The sequence below is a fragment of the Protopterus annectens genome, chromosome 9.part0, assembly GCF_019279795.1.
Source record: "Protopterus annectens isolate FY-2018-M chromosome 9.part0, PAN1.0, whole genome shotgun sequence".
NCBI lineage: Eukaryota > Metazoa > Chordata > Ceratodontiformes > Protopteridae > Protopterus > Protopterus annectens.
In genome coordinates, this window is record NC_056743.1 from 104384877 (window position 1) to 104403291 (window position 18415).

Below are 18415 nucleotides of genomic sequence, written 5' to 3' on the forward strand. Positions count from 1 at the left end.
CATTGGTTTACAAAGTCCATTGAACATGGAGAAACAGACAAATGTAGGTTTTGTAAAACAGAATTGGAAACTGCTGCACACTTCATTACTGGTTGCAACATACTAATGGCAGAATGACTGTATACTGAAAGGCATGATAATGTGGTGAGACTGTTGCACTGGGGATTGTGCAAATTCAAACCAAGAGATGAAAGGTTAATATTGGCAGTACAAGATAGTGGGCTATGTACACGTTGGTTTACAAAGTCCGTTGAACATGTGAGAGAAACAAACAAATGTAGGTTTTGTAAAACAGAATTGGAAACAGGTGCATTGATTTATCACATCTATCTTTAAGTACGTTTGTTGATCTGTTTTCTCGTCTATACTCTTCTAACAGTGACACTTTCATTCCTTGAATAAAGGTCTGAAGTTTGTCCCTGCACCAGATGATAGTTTAACTAATGCACTTACTGATTTAAAATTGTTTACATATAACTTGGATTTGACATTAACTTTCAAAGATTCTGTGATTACACAAGACCATGGTTGTAAATGAGCAAGTACATTTTTACCTTTTAGCAACCCTACTGTCAGTACCTTTCATGATGTATGTGAACTGCAGCTATGCAGACTTTATAAGAAGGCATTTAAGAAATGTTATAGTTTCTCGGGATGAATGAGAATCTCTTGAGACTAGAGAAAAATTACATTGTGATAAAAGGAGCTGACATGGGTGGTGGTAGTTTTTTAATGAATAAGTGATTATCTAGAATCTATGCATATGATTTTGTGATGAATGTGCTTTTAGTGAAATATCTGTGATGTAAATGTACAAGTAGTATTAACATGCTGATTTTTGACTTGCAGGCGATGAATGACATTGATATTTTTATTTATTTTTTTTACTGTTCCTTGTCCTGTGGTGTCTGTTTCATATGGACTACCCAAGGCCCATAAACCACTTGAGAAACCCCCCCATGAGACCTATAGTCTCTGGGAGGGGGTGGTTTACCGAACCCATATCTTTGTATTTACAAAGTATGTTGAGCAGTATCTTAGTATGTTGAGTCAATATCCTATCTATGCACAAAGCTTTATTAAATGTGCTGGTGAATTTTTAAGGCAGTTGAATGAATGTTTTCAAAGAAGAAAGTAGACAAATTTTCAAATGGTTGTCTTTGACATTAAATCTCTCTCTATAATGATTCCAAACAACTAGCCAGCCAGCATTGGAACAATTACTCCAGCCATATTGTAGTGCTCGACAACTTTGTTCTACATACAAAACACTTCTACAAGTCTCTAAACGTTTCAATACCAGCACTGATTTTTTTGCATTTTTCTTTTAACACCTTTGAGTTATTAATGTTTTGGATGTTGCCTTAACTTATGATGGAATTGGAATGCATACATCCATTCACAGAAAAATGGTTTATAGGAACAGGTATTTACACAGGGAGAGTATGCAAGCTTCACACATTTTCAAAGGGATTGTTAAGGGTGAACTTATTTGTACGAGAAGGATGAACACTGATATAAATGTGTACAGCAGATGGGTGAAATGGTAGATGAATTCAGTGATGGGGGGGGGTATATTGATCTGTTGGGTACCACCACTAGGGATTTTAAGGCATTAAGGGACATTAGAACTAGACTGGTTTTTACTAATGAGATGGTGATTAGTAATTCTTTGACTGGTTCACGTGACAGTGAAGTTTTATGGTATGTGATTACTTATAGTAGAAGTAACAGTGGTATAAGGAAAATCGTGACAGATAACTGGATTATCTTAAGAGCTATGCCTGAACTACAAAATATAGTAGGTGGTAAACCTAAGATCTGAAGTAGTTACTTCATTTGATCTGCAACCTGTGGGTGTCTGATCCGACCTCGGATCCGATCCGGCAGCTTTCCAAGCTCCAAGATCCGAGCTCCTATCTCCTCCCCCTACCCATAATCCCCTACTATCAACCACATTACCTCAGATCGTTTTTTGCCACGGCTGAAGAAGCTTCCCTGTGAAGAGCTCCTGGCTGGGTGAGATCATTGCTGGTTTTAAACCAACTTTTTTCAAACAAAGTTGTCGTTGTGTGTGTTGGTCCCTTTTTCTGCTTCTTGTGCTAGTTTTTGGTCCCTTTCTGTTAATTTAATTACTAGCTTATCTTCACTCCCCTCCCCCTCCTAGTGTTTGGGTGTGTGTGTGAATGATGTCTGAAGGGCCGAAGGCTGTTTTTTCTAAATGTACTGAGTGTGGCCACAAGCTTTCCCCAGCTGATGGCCACACTCAGTGCGTTTTGTGCCTGGGGGCAGCCCATTTGTCAGAGGCTTGCCAGATCTGCGCGGCCTTTAACCCCCGGGCACTTCGGGATAGGAAAAACAAGCTGATCCTGGCGGGAAAGCTCCCCCAGGAGTCTGCTTCTTCTTCCTCTCCCCTTCGGGCTCCAGCTGCTTCAGCAGCTTCGGCGCCGTCTATCCCCTTAGCTCTATCCAGGACTCAACCTCCCTCATCGGGTTTGAGCTCTGGGGAAACTAGTGCCTCTTCCCTTAGAGAGAAGAGGCACAAGGATAAGGAAGGACATAAGTCCCACAAAAGGCGGGCCGAATCTCATCCTTCGGCTCCGCCAGCGAAACTGCTTAAGTCTCCCTCGAGGGTCCTCTTGGCGCCATTCACCCTGTTTTTTGCCGGAGCCAGAGGAGGAGGATAGGTCTCCCTCGAGATCTTCGAGGCGGCCCTCCCGGCCCGCCTCTACTACTTCATCCAGGTCGACCTGAAGCATCTCCGAAGTGGATATGGATCGGATGATGCGTTGGTTCTTGCAGACCCAAATGCAGATGGGGATGCTCTTGCCTCCCCCTCCCTGGGGGGGGGGAGTGCAGCCCCCATATTTGCCCCGATCACTCCTTCTCCGACTCGTTTTCGGGTCTCGGAGTCATCGGATCCAGGCCCTTTTGGACCCGGGGAATTGGCGCTGATAGCTGTGGTCTCTTCACCGACTATACCTTCGAGGGCTAAGTGTCGGATCTGAGGGAGTTGCTGTGTCTTCGGCGCTGTTGGCGTTGGAGCACACCTCTGCCTCGGCGCCGACTGCATCGGCTCAGACCCCGATCCCTTGCTCGGATCCGAGGAGATTGCTGTCAGAGGCTTGTGAGAGTGGCTCTCCTTTGGCTTTTGAGGTAGTGGAGAGGGTACCGTCGAGGTCCTCCAGATCCCCGACCCGGGCTTCGGATCCATCCGTACCCCCACTGTATGAGGGTCTGTCTTCCATCATCCGTCCATCGGGACAGCCTGCCCAAGCCCTCCAACTAGTTCCCGTGGAGGAACAACAACCCATGGACGAGCCCTCTTTGGACAGTCCCACCGAGGAGGTCCCTCGGAAACATCGGTGCAAAAGGAGGCACCTGGACTCCCCCGAGTCCGTTACCACAGACACAGACTTAGATGATACGGAGGGTTCCCCAAGGTCACCCCCTGAAGATGTCTCCTTTGGAGACATCATGGAAATGTTGCATATCAGAGGGGGGGTAGTCAGCCCAAAAGCCCTCCCTTGATGAGTCCGTGTTCCTGGAGGCCTTTGAGGCAGGCCCATCTACCTCCTGGGTGTCCCCTCTGGCTGACCCCCTGGTGGACTTAATTACTACCAGGGCTTGATAGGAGCCCAACACCGTGGAGCCAATCCCTAGGCACCCCGATAAAGTCCTCAGCCCACCCACAGATTGACCGTCTTGGGCCAAAGGAACCCCCGTTGATGCTATGTTGGTGGTGGCGGCCACCAAGAAAAAACTTGCGCAGGAGAGTTCTTCGGTTCACCCACCGGATAAGGAATCTCGAGTGCTTGACCGGATTGGGAAGCGGATGTTTGCTTCAGCGACCTTTTCCATAAGGGAGCTGAACTATATGGCACATGCCATTAGGCTACAGCGAGACTTGATTAAGGAATACGCTGCAGTGCCCCCGGAGTCCATGTCGGTCCCAGACAAAAAGGTTTTTGAGACTCGAATGGCCACTCTAAAATCCATCACCAATACATCTATGCAGCTTCTCTCCCATGCAATGGAGGGAGCCGCTAGAGCTAGTGGAGCTGGGGTCGTCTTGCGACGTCTCTCCTGGCTCCATCTGTGCGACTTCACGGATCCCTTCAAGGCGTCCTTCGTGAACGCCCCTTTTGACGGTTCTGCCTTGTTTGGCAAAACTGTTCGTGACACGCTGGTCCAAAGCAAAAAGGACGGGAAGACGCTGTCTGCCATCGGAGTCCGCTTCTCTAATCCCCAAAGATCCTTCTCCAGGAATCAGAGAGGACAAAAGAAGCTGTGGTTCCATAAGTCTCGGCAATCCCATCCTGTTGCGGACCACTCATCCTCTAGAGGCAGAGGAGGACAAGGTGGACAGAGGGGGGCCGCATAATTTCGGGTCTAGAGAACCTTTCTCGGACAGACCCGCGCAACAGCCCTGAGGGCTTGCCCGACTGTCCCTCTCTGGAGGCAGTCGGGGGGCGGTTGTCGGAGCACCTGTCAAACTGGGAGTCCCTTACAACAGATCGATGGGTGCTCCAGATCATATCCAGAGGTTACTCCATTCCATTCATGAACCTTCCCCCCAAACCCAGACGTCTCCCCGATGTCCCACCCGATCAGAGGGAGGCAGCGGCTTTGGAGATTTCAATGCTGCTAAGAAAGAGCCATCCAGCCCGTCCCCCCAGATCAGTCTGGATTGGGTTATTACTCCAGGTTTTTTTTGGTGCCAAAGAAAACGGGGACCTCAGACCCATCTTTGACCTTTCCGCCCTGAACCTGTTCATACCCAAGGAAAAGTTCCGGATGGTCACTCTCCAATCAATTCTCCCCTTCTGCAGGAGAACGACTGGATGTGCTCGTTAGACCTCAAGGATGCGTATTGCCACATATTAATGGAGAGACGATCCAGGAGGTTCCTCCGCTTCCGGCTCGGAGCCAGTCATTATCAATTCAGGGTTCTTCCATTCGGCCTCACCTCAGCCCCCAGAGTGTTCACCAAGGTAATGGTAGTGGTTGCAGCCCACCTGAGACTCCAGTGTATTCAGGTCTTCCCTTACCTAGACGACTGGCTCCTCACCGCAACCAACAGGCATCAGCTCTGTGTGGCGAGAGATTATGCTCCGTCTCTGGCCCACAACCTAGGCATCTCAGTGAACGAGCAGAAATCCTGCCTGTGCCCCACTGAAGTCCTCAAATTCATAGGGGCCAGGTTAGATGCACGAATCTCCCGAGTTGTTCTAACATCAGTCAGGCTGAACAGCTTGTCGTTTCAGGTGTTAGCCCTTCTTAGGAGCCCTGCTCCTCTGGCGGAGTTAGTCCTGAGGGCACTGGGGTCTATGTCAGCAGCGATCGGTCTCTCTCTTCATGCCCATCTGCGAATGCGCATATTACAATGGACCCTTCAAGTCCAATGGTCCCTGTCGATCCACCCGTTATGCATGCCAATACCCCTGTGCAGGGTGTGCAGGGACTCCCTTCTGTGGTGGTTACAGGCACAGGAACTCAGAGAAGGGAGGCCCTTTGTGATTCCCCCGGTCGAAGCCATGTTGACCATGGACGCTTCTTGCCTCAGGTGGGGGGGGCAATGTTCAGGCACATCCGCTCAAGGCATGTGGACTTCCCTAGAGACCGCATTGCATATCAATGTCCTAGAGATGAGGGCGGTGCTTTTGGTGTTGCAAGCTCTCCACGACCTTCTTCCCCTAGGGACTATTGCAATCCAGATGGACAACATGTCAGTAGTCTGGTATATAAGCAAACAAGGAGGGACCAGATCTTATCCCCTGTGTCGAGAAGCCATGAGAGTGTGGGAATGGGCGATTTCCACCAACCGCTTTCTGATAGCAACGCACATTCCGGGATGGTCCAACATATTAGCGGACAAGCTAAGTCGAGTGCTCCTCACTCCATACGAGTGGTCTCTGAATCCGTCTGTTGCAAAGCAGATCTTCCACAAATGGGGTCAGCCTCGCTGTGACCTTTTCGCTTATCCTTTAAACACAAAATGCAGCGAGTACTTCGCGATAGTTCCCCCCAGAGGGGAGACCCCCAGAGATGCTCTAGTCCATGCTTGGCCTCCCGGACTCCTTTATGCTCATCCCCCCCTCCCACTTATGATGAAATTCATCCAGAAAGCCTGTCGGTTGGGGAGCAGAGTTATCCTCATAGCCCCATTCTGGCCTCGACAGATCTGGTTCCCCTTTCTGCGGTCTCAGTGTGGCTCCTCCATGGATTCTGGATCCCAGTCCAGACCTAATCTTGCATCCAGCGAGATGCCATACCCCAAACCTGGTCAATCTCAAACTTGCTGCTTGGTTGATCCAGTTCCATTAATGGCTAGGACTCCCGGTATCTCATCCCCTGTTAAGGCCATTCTGGTGGCGGCTCATAAACCATCTACCAGAAAACTTTACAACAGTAAATGGAAACGTTTTTCCATCTGGGCCAAAGACAAAGAATTGGACCCATTTACTGTCCCTATTCCGACTATTCTGGACTTCCTTTCCCGGCTCTTTAGGCAGGGAGCAAGTGCCTCCACAGTCGAGGTGCAGTTGGTGGCCATCTCCCATTTTCATGTGGGGGACGGCATAGGCTCCTCAGCATCTACAAAGTTGTGCAAAACCTTCTTAAGAGGTGTTTTTCTTTTGAAACCACCTGTCAAGACTGTGGTTCCCCCGTGGGATCTCACTCTGGTCTTGCAAGCCTTGACAAGACCACCTTTCGAGCCTGCGGCCTCGGTTCCATTGAAGTTCTTATCTTGGAAAATGGATTTCTTGGTGGCTATTACTTCAGCCAAGAGGGTTTTAGAATTACAAGCTCTGTGTATCAAACCTCCGTACCTTATCTTTCACAAAGTTAGTGTCCCTCAGGACTAATCCGTCTTTCTTACCTAAGGTGGCTACAGAATCAAATATTAATCGATCAATAAATCTTCCTGTATTTTTCCCAAATTTTCACAACAAAGGCGAATACACGTTGCACAAATTGGATGTACACAGACAACTGCGTTTTTACTTGCACAGGACTAGAGAGTTTCGCAAGTCGGACCAGTTTGTTTCTTATGCAAAGTCAGCCATGGGCAAGGCAATTGCTAAAGTGACTGTAGCAAATTGGATCTGTCAGTGCATTATGCTGGGATACACTTCATCTGGGAAGCCAGCTCTGGTTGGCGTCCATGCTCATTCCGCAAGATCTGTAGCTACCTCAACAGCCTTTTGGTCTAGGGTTCCAGTAGACGATATTTGTTCAGCAGCTACCTGGTCCTCATCTCATACGTTCATTTCTCATTACAAACTGGATATGATTTCCAGGAGTAGGGCTTCTTTTGGCTCCGCGGTGCTTCGGAATATCCTTCCGTAAGGACCACCCAGGTTCTTGTAGGTTAGCTGCGGACTCTGTCCTACAGGTTGCAGATCAAATGAAGTAACTACTTAAGATAAAGAAGTTATGTACTCACCATAACGTTCCATCTGAGTAGATACTTAATTTGTCTGCAACCGACCCCCCCCTGCCATCCCCCGAACCTCGGGAATTTTTCTGATCATTCGGAGTTGGTTTCTGTCTCGAGTTGGTGAGGCAAAAAAAATGATCTGAGGTAATGTGGTTGGTAGTAGGGGATTATGGGTAGCAGGGAGGAGCTAGGAGCTCGGATCTTGGAGCTTGGAAAGCTGCCGGATCGGATCTGAGGTCGGATCCGACACCCACAGGTTGCAGACAAATGAAGTATCTACTCAGATGGAACATTATGGTGAGTACATAACTTCTTTTTCATCTATCGCAACTGTTCTAATTTAAAACAACATTTATAAGCATATGCTTGTACAATTAAGCTATCTGGTAAAACTGGCACTTCTGTGCCATAATTGCTGCTGTTGCTGACCCATTAATAATGATTGGAGCTTTATACACCCTTTAACCTGTAAGGTTTACACGTTTAAATGCTTTGCAACTCTATAAATATTTATTTGGCAACTTGCAAGGTGTGAACAAGCTTTTATGTTGGAAAATCTGAGGAGATTGAAGGATAGAATAATAGAGCACAAGTCACTGATCAGAAGGAACGTATCTACTAATTTGTTGGCTAAGCATATTCGTGATCTGTATTTGGCACATGAGATTACTTTGAAGGTTATGGTTGCCAAAAATTTGAGAAGGGGGATTTAAACAACAAACTTGAGGTGAAGAATATGAATGGGATTCTTCAAGAGCAAGGAGATTGCCCTCCAGGAATTAACCAGACTGTCACGCTGAAACCAGTACTTAAATTTAAACAAGTAAGTGAGAGAGTTTTATTTTTCTGTTCTCTTTAAAAGTTTTGTTTTCTTAATTGAAAGATTGTTAATGAAATATTATTGGCTGTATTCTTAATTTATTATTTAAGTACATCACTATTAATGTGATTAGCACTGAGGAATGGGTTTTATGTAAGCCCGAAAGCTTTGCTGTTTGAACATTGAAGTCCTTTTGACAGGTTGCAGAGTTCGATTTTAGTGTTTTTTTTTTTTTTTTTTTTTTTTATACGAGTTTTGGCTTTACTCTAACTCTTGATTTTTTTTATTGGGGAATGTCTTGCAGCACCTTGTAGCTTGGCTAAGGAGAGTGGGACTAGTACCTAGAGAAAAGAATTGGGTTCTAAGCTATGGTAATATAAAACAAAATGTTCATAATCAGTGTAATCAAAATACAATGATAAATATTTGTTTGTTCTATTGGTAGTTTTTATCAGACAATTACAGGGTTGCTGTGTTTCTACAGAGCTGCTTAGCTTTAAGAAGAAAGACTGAAATGCAGTACATGTCTGAAGGATGACCAGGGAGAATAGTTGTAGGGCACAGCTGCTCATTGAAGACAGGGCAACATGTTTTAAGATACAATTAAAACCAAAATGACCCAACCAAAGTTGGTAACAATAAACCAAAAACAAAAAACACCAAAAGCACTGAAGAGAAGCAGCAAAAGGCAATAATTAGCATGTAAAACTTTTAATATTCACATTAGTCAGCTAAAACTTCATCAGAATAATTCATTATAGATGGTATACTACTTTTAAATACAGGACAACCAATACAATTGCACTTTCAATTAATCAAACAAATCTTAAAAAAAGTATAAAAAATATTTAAATATATTATAATTTTTATTAGTTTTTAATCTTCTAGCCTTTAAAAAAACACACATTGCTCATACCTGTTTTTTTATCAGCTCCTAATTTCAATTTCCATAGCATCTCTCTTTGCTCAAGCCTCCTCTTAAAATCGTTACCTTTCATATCCATGGGAACCTGTTCAAGGATAGGAAATAGAAGCTTCTAATATTTAACACAACAAAGTGTATGTTTAAAGAGGGCATTGTTCTTTGTTTTTATAGAATAAAGATGTTCTTCGATTCTTTTATCTAACTATCGACAAAAAAAGCTTCACATCTTGAAGATTTACAGATGTTAATTATAATTTCAAAAGTATTTTACAGAGGGACACCACAAAAATATTTACCACTAATAATATAACTGCCAGAAAAGTAAAACAAATGTGGAACATGTCATGTCTGTAGAGTTATCTTGGAAGGACCCTATATTCGTTTAACACACACAAACTTCATTATGGTGCCAGGAACTTCTAACTATGAAAAAGGGGGTAATTTGCATAATAAAATAAATCAATAAATCATGCTTTGTTTATATTTGTAAATTTATGAATATAAATGAATATTTGTCAATGTAATGAGATCTGCAATTCAACTATGGGGGAAAGCTATTGGCAAGCTCATATAGCTTTCTTTAGGAATGCATAATCATTTTAATTTATTGATTTTGATGTGATCTACTTGAAAACCTTGATACAATTTTTGTGACTGTCCATTTTTGAAAGTTGTAATATATTTATATTTGTTTACTGGCAGATTCATTGTTGTGTTATTTGTAACATAAATCCTTGTGGTAATTCTATTTCACCATCATGAAAAAGAAACAAATTAAATAGTCCTGTTTAAAAGATATTTTGAGAAGTATTTAATGATGCCTGAATATTTAATCATAATGTCACGACATTGTATTCTAGTCATAAAAAGACATCTTTGAGTGAATTGTTTTTTTGAGCAGTAGCCATAGATTTATTTAAGCTAAAATCTCTAAGGTGATTAGCATGTCGTTACTTTGGGTGTGGATTTCTGCACGTGTCTGTCTCAGCCTGCATGAATACATATGTCCAAATACAACTAAAGATGCACATGCTATATTTCCAAATAAATCTACTTATCAGGAGATAAGAATGTACCCATCTATGTAAATGTGTGTACATACAAACACATGTACTCATGAATGCACATACTTCCCTGTGATTTGTCTCTCTCACACATGCACACATATAGCACACTACATACATACACACTAACCTGTCTATTCTGAATCTTTTTAGAACATTTTTTATTTAACATCTTTACAATATATACACAGAAATATATATACACAGAAAGGAAGAAATTCAACATCACGTATAGTTATACAATGATAGGAATATAACAAATTATCAAGGTAATCTCGTACAATTAACACATCAAGTCTTAGTATTTCAATAGCAACATTTCAAAGTTATCCTAAGCACTAACAGTTTTAGTACGATCTATAGCTCTTATTCTGATCCCTGCTGTTAAATTTAAAAATTCTTTGAGTGTAGGAAATGAGCTTGATTTCCAGTTTTTTTTTATAATAACTTTTTTAGTAACTGCCAAGAGAACCCAGAACATTTTCTGCTCTCTGACTTTTATGGATCCAGGAAGTGGAACATTTATTTGTATTACTGATCTAGTTAAAGAATAATTATCAGAAAATAACTCTTTAAAAGAATTCTCTTCCCAAAATACATTTAATTTTTCATAATCTAACAATGTGTATTCAATTGGCTTTTACATCTTTACTAATTCTCCAACAAACTGCAGTCATTTTACTAAATGTAGAGATTTTAAAGGGAGTAACAAACATTCCATGTAATTATATATAATATATATTTTTTATTTATATATATTTATAAAATATATTCCACATAAAAACTTGAAGTTTGACTAACTGATTTAAGTAACTGTTATACTTGCCATCTAATGAGTTACTCAATCCACTATCTAAAAACTTCCAGAATTTTTCATCAAAATTATTATTCATCATTAATGTGTATAACTTGGACAAGCCTTCCTCTGCATGTCAATCTACCTTCAATAATAACATTCATATATTCATATAATAGGGAATAGTGTTTTCTTCTGTTCCTCTTGCATGTTCATAGGTAGGTACTAGGCTAGTGGGCTTAGAGCCTAATAAGCCTAGCCAAAAAGGTACCCTGGCTTTCGCCACCCAAGAAAATTATTTTCCTGTGCCCCTGTCGAGCAGAGCTACAGAGGTGATCCCCAGGGTGAATTTCCTATTTTCCATCCAGTCATCAAGATTTTTCTTGGAGTGCTAATAAGGAGCTTTGTTTGATATAGATAGGTAGTTTGTTCCAGAGTATGGGAAGTCTCTGGGACAGGAATCTATCCCTCCAACATGTTCTGTTTATTGTGGTGACAGTGTTTAGGTCCCTAGAGCATGTAGCTCAGAGTGATTGGGATTTCTTTAAGTGGAGCATGTCCAACAGCTCTAGGTTTGACATAGCTTTGTATGTTAGGCAGAGATCGTATCTGAGTAGTTCATATGCGACTGAGTAAAGCTGGAGTTTTTTGAGATGGTCTGTGTAGGGCATCTGTTTGAGGCTGGTAATCCTTTTTGTGAGTTATTTCTGTGGCCTTTCCAGTTGTTGTAGATGTCTTGTGAGGTACATACCAAAAGGGGCGTTGTACTCTATAATGGGTCTAATGAGTGATGATTAGAGGGGAACAATGACCTCTTTTTTCCTGGACGAGAAACATTTTGTGATGAGGTGTGCCATGTAGTAGGATTTCCTGACTATTGTGGCGATGTGATTATCAAAGGAGAGACTACTGTCCACCTGTGTCCCGAGTTCTCTTATCACACTTTTGGTGTTAGACTACCACCTATGTGGAAGTTCATGGGTACAGAGTTTTTACCAAAGGGATGACGGTGCACTTTTTGGCACTGAGCTTGAGGCCATGGCTTTGACACCAGGCATCTGTCTCAGTGAGGACCTTTTGTAGGATGTCCACATCGTTAGTTTCGATTATGGCTCCTAGTTTGCAGTCATCTGTGAACTTTGTTAGCCAAAGACCTTCTGTGTTATCCGGTACTTCAGAGAAATCAATACCAAACAGGAGAGGACCCAGGACTGAACCCTGTGGTACTCCACTTGTCACTGCTCTGAAGTCGGATTTGGAGTCTGCTACTTCCACAATGTGGGCTCCGTCATTGAGCCAGTTGGCAACCCATCTTGTGACACAGGGATTTATACCTTGTTTAGTGAGTTTATCTAGAATTCCAGAGTGAGGGATGGTGTCAAAAGCCCTGGCAAGATCTAGATAAGCTGTGTGAACCACCTTACCCTCGTCTATGGCTTTGGTGACTGCTTCAAAGAAGTCTATCAGGTTTAGGAGAGATGATCTGCCTTTTACAAACCCGAACTGGGTGGGGTCCAGAGTTTGGAGATTACCAATGCCTTTGTGTATAAGTTCCATGATACGTTCCACGGTCTTGCAGACCAAGCTCATCAGGCTAATGAGGTGGTAGTTCCCGGGGTCTGTGGTGGCTTCCCCTTTGTGGAGTTGGATAACCATTGCTGTGTGCCATTCAGTGGGCACAAAGCTTGAAGTGAGGCTATGAGTGAACATGGTGCTTAGGTGGGGTGTCAATTCATTCTGTATTTCATGTAGAACACAGCCTGGGATGTTGTTAGGTCCCATGGATGCTGTGTTCTTGGCTTTGGAGATTTTTTTTTTTTACCTGTGCAGCCGTAATTACAGGAACTTTGCATTCTTCTGGTATAGAGATGGGCCCCTTATGGGGTGAGAGGGGGGTAAAGTTAGCACTGAACCTATCTGCCAGGATGCTGGCAATATCAGTTGGTTCTGTATATTTAGTGCCATTGTGCTATAACTCAGAGCAGATCTGAGTGTTGCCATTGAGATTCTTGACCTAGCTATAGAATGCTTTATGGTTGTCTTTAGAATCAGTGGCGATTTTGTTTTCATAACTAGCTTTGGAGGATTTTATGAGGGATCTCAGCTTCTTACTGAGGCTGACCAGGGAGTTTCTCCAGTCATGGGAATTTTTTTTTTTTGCAATTGTTTATTTCTTCTGTTGTAGAGTTTATTTATGGCAGGGGACCACCAGATTGGCTTCTTTTTTTTGGATGATAGCATCTTGGTTCTGTTAGGGCTAGCACGATCCATGCACTCATGTAAGTGCTTATAAAGTGCATTTCTGTAGGATTCAGCAGTCCTACCTCTATTGTTTTTGCATGGCTATTGTGAAGTTTGCCACTTCTGTCTTAAGTGTGAAGTTGGCTTTGGAGACATTTTTTTATGGTGGTTTCCCTAATCGGGGGCAGGGGCGGTACGTGGATGTCTAGGGTGATTAGCTTCTGGTCGGATATGATCAACGAGAAATTGACCTCTGGTGTGTTACACTAGTCACCCATATTGGTAATGAGTAGGTCTAGGATATTGCTGTCCCTGGTGGGAGTGTGGATAAGTTAATCCAAGGCGTTGGAATTTATGAATTCCAGAAAACGTTGAGCAAAAGATTTGGTACACAAGTAGTTTTCCCAGTTAATGGTGAGGTAGTTGAAATCCCCCATTATTAGGGTGTTGGGATGTCTAGGGTGATTAGCTTGTGGTCGGATATGATCAACGAGAAATTGACCTCTGGTGTGTTACACTAGTCGCCCATATTGGTAATGAGTAGGTCTAGGATATTGCTGTCCCTGGTGGGAGTGTGGATAAGTTAATCCAAGGCGTTGGAATTTATGAATTCCAGAAAACGTTGAGCAAAAGATTTGGTACACAAGTAGTTTTCCCAGTTAATGGTGAGGTAGTTGAAATCCCCCATTATTAGGGTGTTGGGTTGTACCCTAATATTTTCCAGTGTATCAAGAAATTAGGAGTGGGAATCCTGGGGCATGGTGGGGGATCTGTAGCAAGTTACAGTTTGGACTGTGGTCTTGCCCAGAGTTAGTTGTACTTGGATAATCTCTGCATTATCCTGAGCAACTGGCCTGGAGGTGTGGATATCATTAATAAATATGGGCATGCCTCCGCCTTTAGTGTTTCGGTCCAAGTTAGGTGGCCGAAGTATGGTATGAATTATAGCCTGGTAAGGCAGGGGTGCTCTCTGGAGCCTTGAACCAGGTCTCTGTCACTACACAGATGTCGATGTTCTCCATTTTAAGGAGTGCCTCGAGTGAGTGCATTTTGAAGTTTAGACTTCAAGCTCTGACCAGAATTACCCTCAGATTTTGCTTGCTTGTACCCATTACAGTGGGGAATTTGTCATTTGAACCTTGCCTAAAAAAGTCAGTATAGGGGTGGCAAGAGCCTTAGCCAGCATCCGGAATCCAAAGGGTGACAGGTGCAGGCCATCTCTGGCAAAACATTGTGGTCTGTTGATCATGTCATCCCAAGCAGACAGATACTGGATCCCCTTAGAATGACGTCAGAAGCTTAGCCAATTGTTGAAGTCAATAATTTTGTTTTTGTATTGTGGTATCATTCTGGGTGATGGCAGGATGCTACTCAGGGCCAGGGTCATAACTGCCTGGGCTATGAGATCGGAGAGCTCCTCCATGTCTCTTTTCATGTAGTCCAGGGAGGTACATCTCAGGTCATACTCACCAACATGGACAATGACAGAGTCATATTTGTACTTGTTGTGGAGTGACCTGAGTGTGTGCGTTGTCTGATCCTAGCCCCCGACAGGCAGCTGACAGTAACTTTCTCCTTGTTTAGCCTGGTGAGTGGAACATCAGTGTTCCTGAATATAGAGTCACCTATGACTAGAGTGTTGGGTACGTTATGCCTTATGGGCTGTGGTTGAGTGACACACTGAGTTTGTGGGCTATGTGTCATTTGGGTTGTGTTGGGGGGTGGAAATTGCTTGCGTTTCTGCTTTGGAGGTCTCTGTTGCTTGGGAAGATTTTTATTGAGAGCCTCCAAGAATTTAGGTGTGTGTTGTTTGTGTGTGTGTTTTGGTGGTGTAGGTTTTGAGGGACTATGTGATGATGAGTCTGGTGTGGTGCAAATGTTTACCTTCTCCCCTTGACTGTCTAGTCCAGTCTTGGGTGAAGATAGCTTTGCTTCCAGTTTGGCTATATAAGTGCATCTCTCACAGGTTGTAGTGTTGGGTGGAAAGAGGAGAGGGTTGTCTGTGTACATGAGGCAATTGCTGCATTGCCCTAAGATGCCCAGATTCATCAGATAGACAGGAGAAAACACAAGAAGCTGACCCTTAGACATGCCTGGATAGGTACTTATTTATTAAGTACTAAAAACTGTTTTCCTCTACACAAGTGAGGAAAGTTGAGTGCTGTAGTAATTTGTAGCTTATTTAGTGCTTACAATGAGTTTTGAACAAGTGCTGAGCTCAAAGAAACAGATTTGAGTGCTAAAACTAATAAACTGGCTAGTTCTAAGGGAAAGTTTGAAGAACAGACTTTATGGCACTGGGGAATAGTTTTAACCCTAGTGATGCATAGTGTTTTTTTTTTTTTTTAATATAACAGTAGCAAATGAGCAAACTGATTTAAACAAATTAACCACTTAACCAATAAAAAGCTAAAAACTGAGCCCTGTTCCAGCAGTCATTCATATCCACAAATTCATTTAATTTCTTACTGATGAATAATAACTAGTTAGCAGATTCTTTCAGCTTGTATTCTTTTATTTAACTATTCTGGGGAACTATATAGGTTGGTACTAGGCTATCGGCCCTAGGGCCTATACAAGTCTAGCCATAACAATTCCCTGGATATTTCTTCTCAAAATATTTACTTCCCTGGGCCCCTGTCTAGCAGGGCAATTGACATGATCCCCAGGGTTAATTTCCTATCTCCCATCCAGTTATCAAGGTTCCTTTTGAAGAGGGCCAAAGAGGCGCTCTGCTTGACATGTATGGGTAGTCTGTTCGAGTATGGGGAGTCTCTGGGACAGGAACCTATCCCTCCAGCATGTTTTGTTCATTGTGATGACCAGGTTTAGATCCCCGGAGTGTGTCGCTCTGAGGGATTGGGATTTCTTTAAGTGGAGCATGTCCAACAGCTCAGGGTTTGACTTGGCCTTGTATGTTAAGCAGAGATCGCCTCTGAGTAGACTATATGCCACAGAGTATAGCTGGACTTATTTTAGATGGTCAGCATATGGCATCTGCTTTAGGCCTGTGATTCTTTTAGTGAGGTATTTCTGTGGCCTTTCCAGCTGTTGCAGATGCCTTGTGAGGTACATACCAAATGGGTCGTTGTACTCTATAATGGGTCTAATGAGGGATGAGTACAGTGGGACAATGGCCTCCTTTTTCTCGGATGAAAAGCCCTTAGTGATGAGGTGTGCCACATAGAGCAATTTCCTGACTGTTGTGGCGATGTGGTTATCGAAGGTGAGACCACTGTCCACCTGTGTCCCTAAGTCTCTCATTACACTTTCAGTGTTTAGTGCACTGCCACCTATGTGGTAATTCATGGGTACATGTTTTTTCCCCAAAGGGAATAACTATACATTTCTTGGCATTAAGCTTGAGCCCATGGCTCTGGCACCAAGTATCTGTTTCTGTGAGGCCCTTTTGTAGAATACCCACATCATTTGGGGATTCAATAATGGCTCCCAGTTTGCAGTCATATGCGAACTTTGTTAGCCAGAGTCCCTTAGTGTTGGCCTGTACTTCAGAGAAGTAGATGCTAAACAAGAGCGGTCCCAGGACTGAACCCTGAGGTACTCCACTTGTCTGGAGCTAGATTTGGAGTAGACTACTTTTACAGTCTGGGTTCTGTCAGTAAGCCAGTTGGCAACCCATTGAGTGACTTGGAGATTTATGCTCAGCTTAGTAAGTTTATATATGATTCCAGAGTAGGGGATGGTGTTGAAGGTCTTGGCGAGGTTCAGATAGGCTGTGTGGACTGCCTTACCCTCGTCCATAGCTCTGGAGACTGATTTGAAGAAGTCAATCAGGTTCAGGAAACAAGATCGTCCCTTCACAAACCCAAACTGGATGGGGTCCAGTGTTTGTAGGTTGCCAATGTTTTTGTTTCTAAGTTCCATGATAATGTGTTCCATGCCCTTGCAGATCAGGCTCGTCAGACTGATGGGACGGTAGTTCCTGGGATCCAAGGTGGATCCCCCCCTTGAGTGGGATAAATGTAGCTGTGCACCACTCAGTGGGAACGAAGCCTGAGGTGAGGCTATGATTAAACATGACACTTAGGTGAGGTGCCAGTTCATTTTGTAGTTCATGTAGTTACACAGCCCTGGATGTCATCTGGTCCCATGGATGCTGTATTTTTAGCTTTGGAGAGTGAGGTTTCTATCTGTGTGGCTGTGATTACTGGAATTTGGCAATTTTTTGGTATTGAGATGGGCCCTTTAGGGGATGAGAGGGGGGTGACGTTGGCACAAAATCAATCTGCCAGGATATTGGCAATATCCTTGGGATCAGTATATTTAATGCCATTCTGTTGTTGCTCAGAGCAGATCTGAGTATTGCCATTTAGATTCTTGACATAACTATAGAATGCCTTGTGGTTGTCTTTGGAATCTTTGGCAATTTTATTTTCATAACTAGCTTTTGAGGATTTTATGACGGATCTCGGCTTCTTACTGAGGCTGGTAAGGGAGTTTTTTTGCATCCTGGGATTTTCCTCTTTTCTGCAACAGTTTCTTCCTTCTGTTGTATAGTTTGTTTATGGCAGGGGACCCTAGATTGGCATCCTTTTTTTGGAGGAGAGCATCTTAGTTCTATTTGGGATGGCGCGATTCATGCACGAGTGGATGTGCTCGTACAGTGCTTTAGTGTAGGATTCATCAGTCGAACTTTCAGATTCCATCTGCATGGGTGTCATGAAGTTTGTCACTTCTGACTTGAGTAGCATGAAGTTGGCTTTGGAGAAGTTTTTTAAGGAGGTTTCCTTACTGGGGGGTGGGATGTGGATGTCAAGGGTGATTTGCTTATGGTCAGACCTGACCAATGAGGGAAACTTAGGTTTTCCTTTATCAAAACAATCAGACCATAATACTAATCCTTTACTTTTTTAGTAAATTCATTTTAGCATTGTTCTGAGTATCCTTAACTCTAGTGATGTGTGCAATGGGAAAGCACTGGAATTTCCATTTTGATATTAATGGAGTTTTAAAAATCTATTAACTGTTGATTCCATATATGCAGAGTCTAAAGATTGAAATGAATTTCCTCCTAAGGTAAATTTTAACCAGAGGAAAGCATTATTATACATGTAATTCATCCTATTTAATAAACTTATAAGAATTTAGTAAAATATGCTTCTGG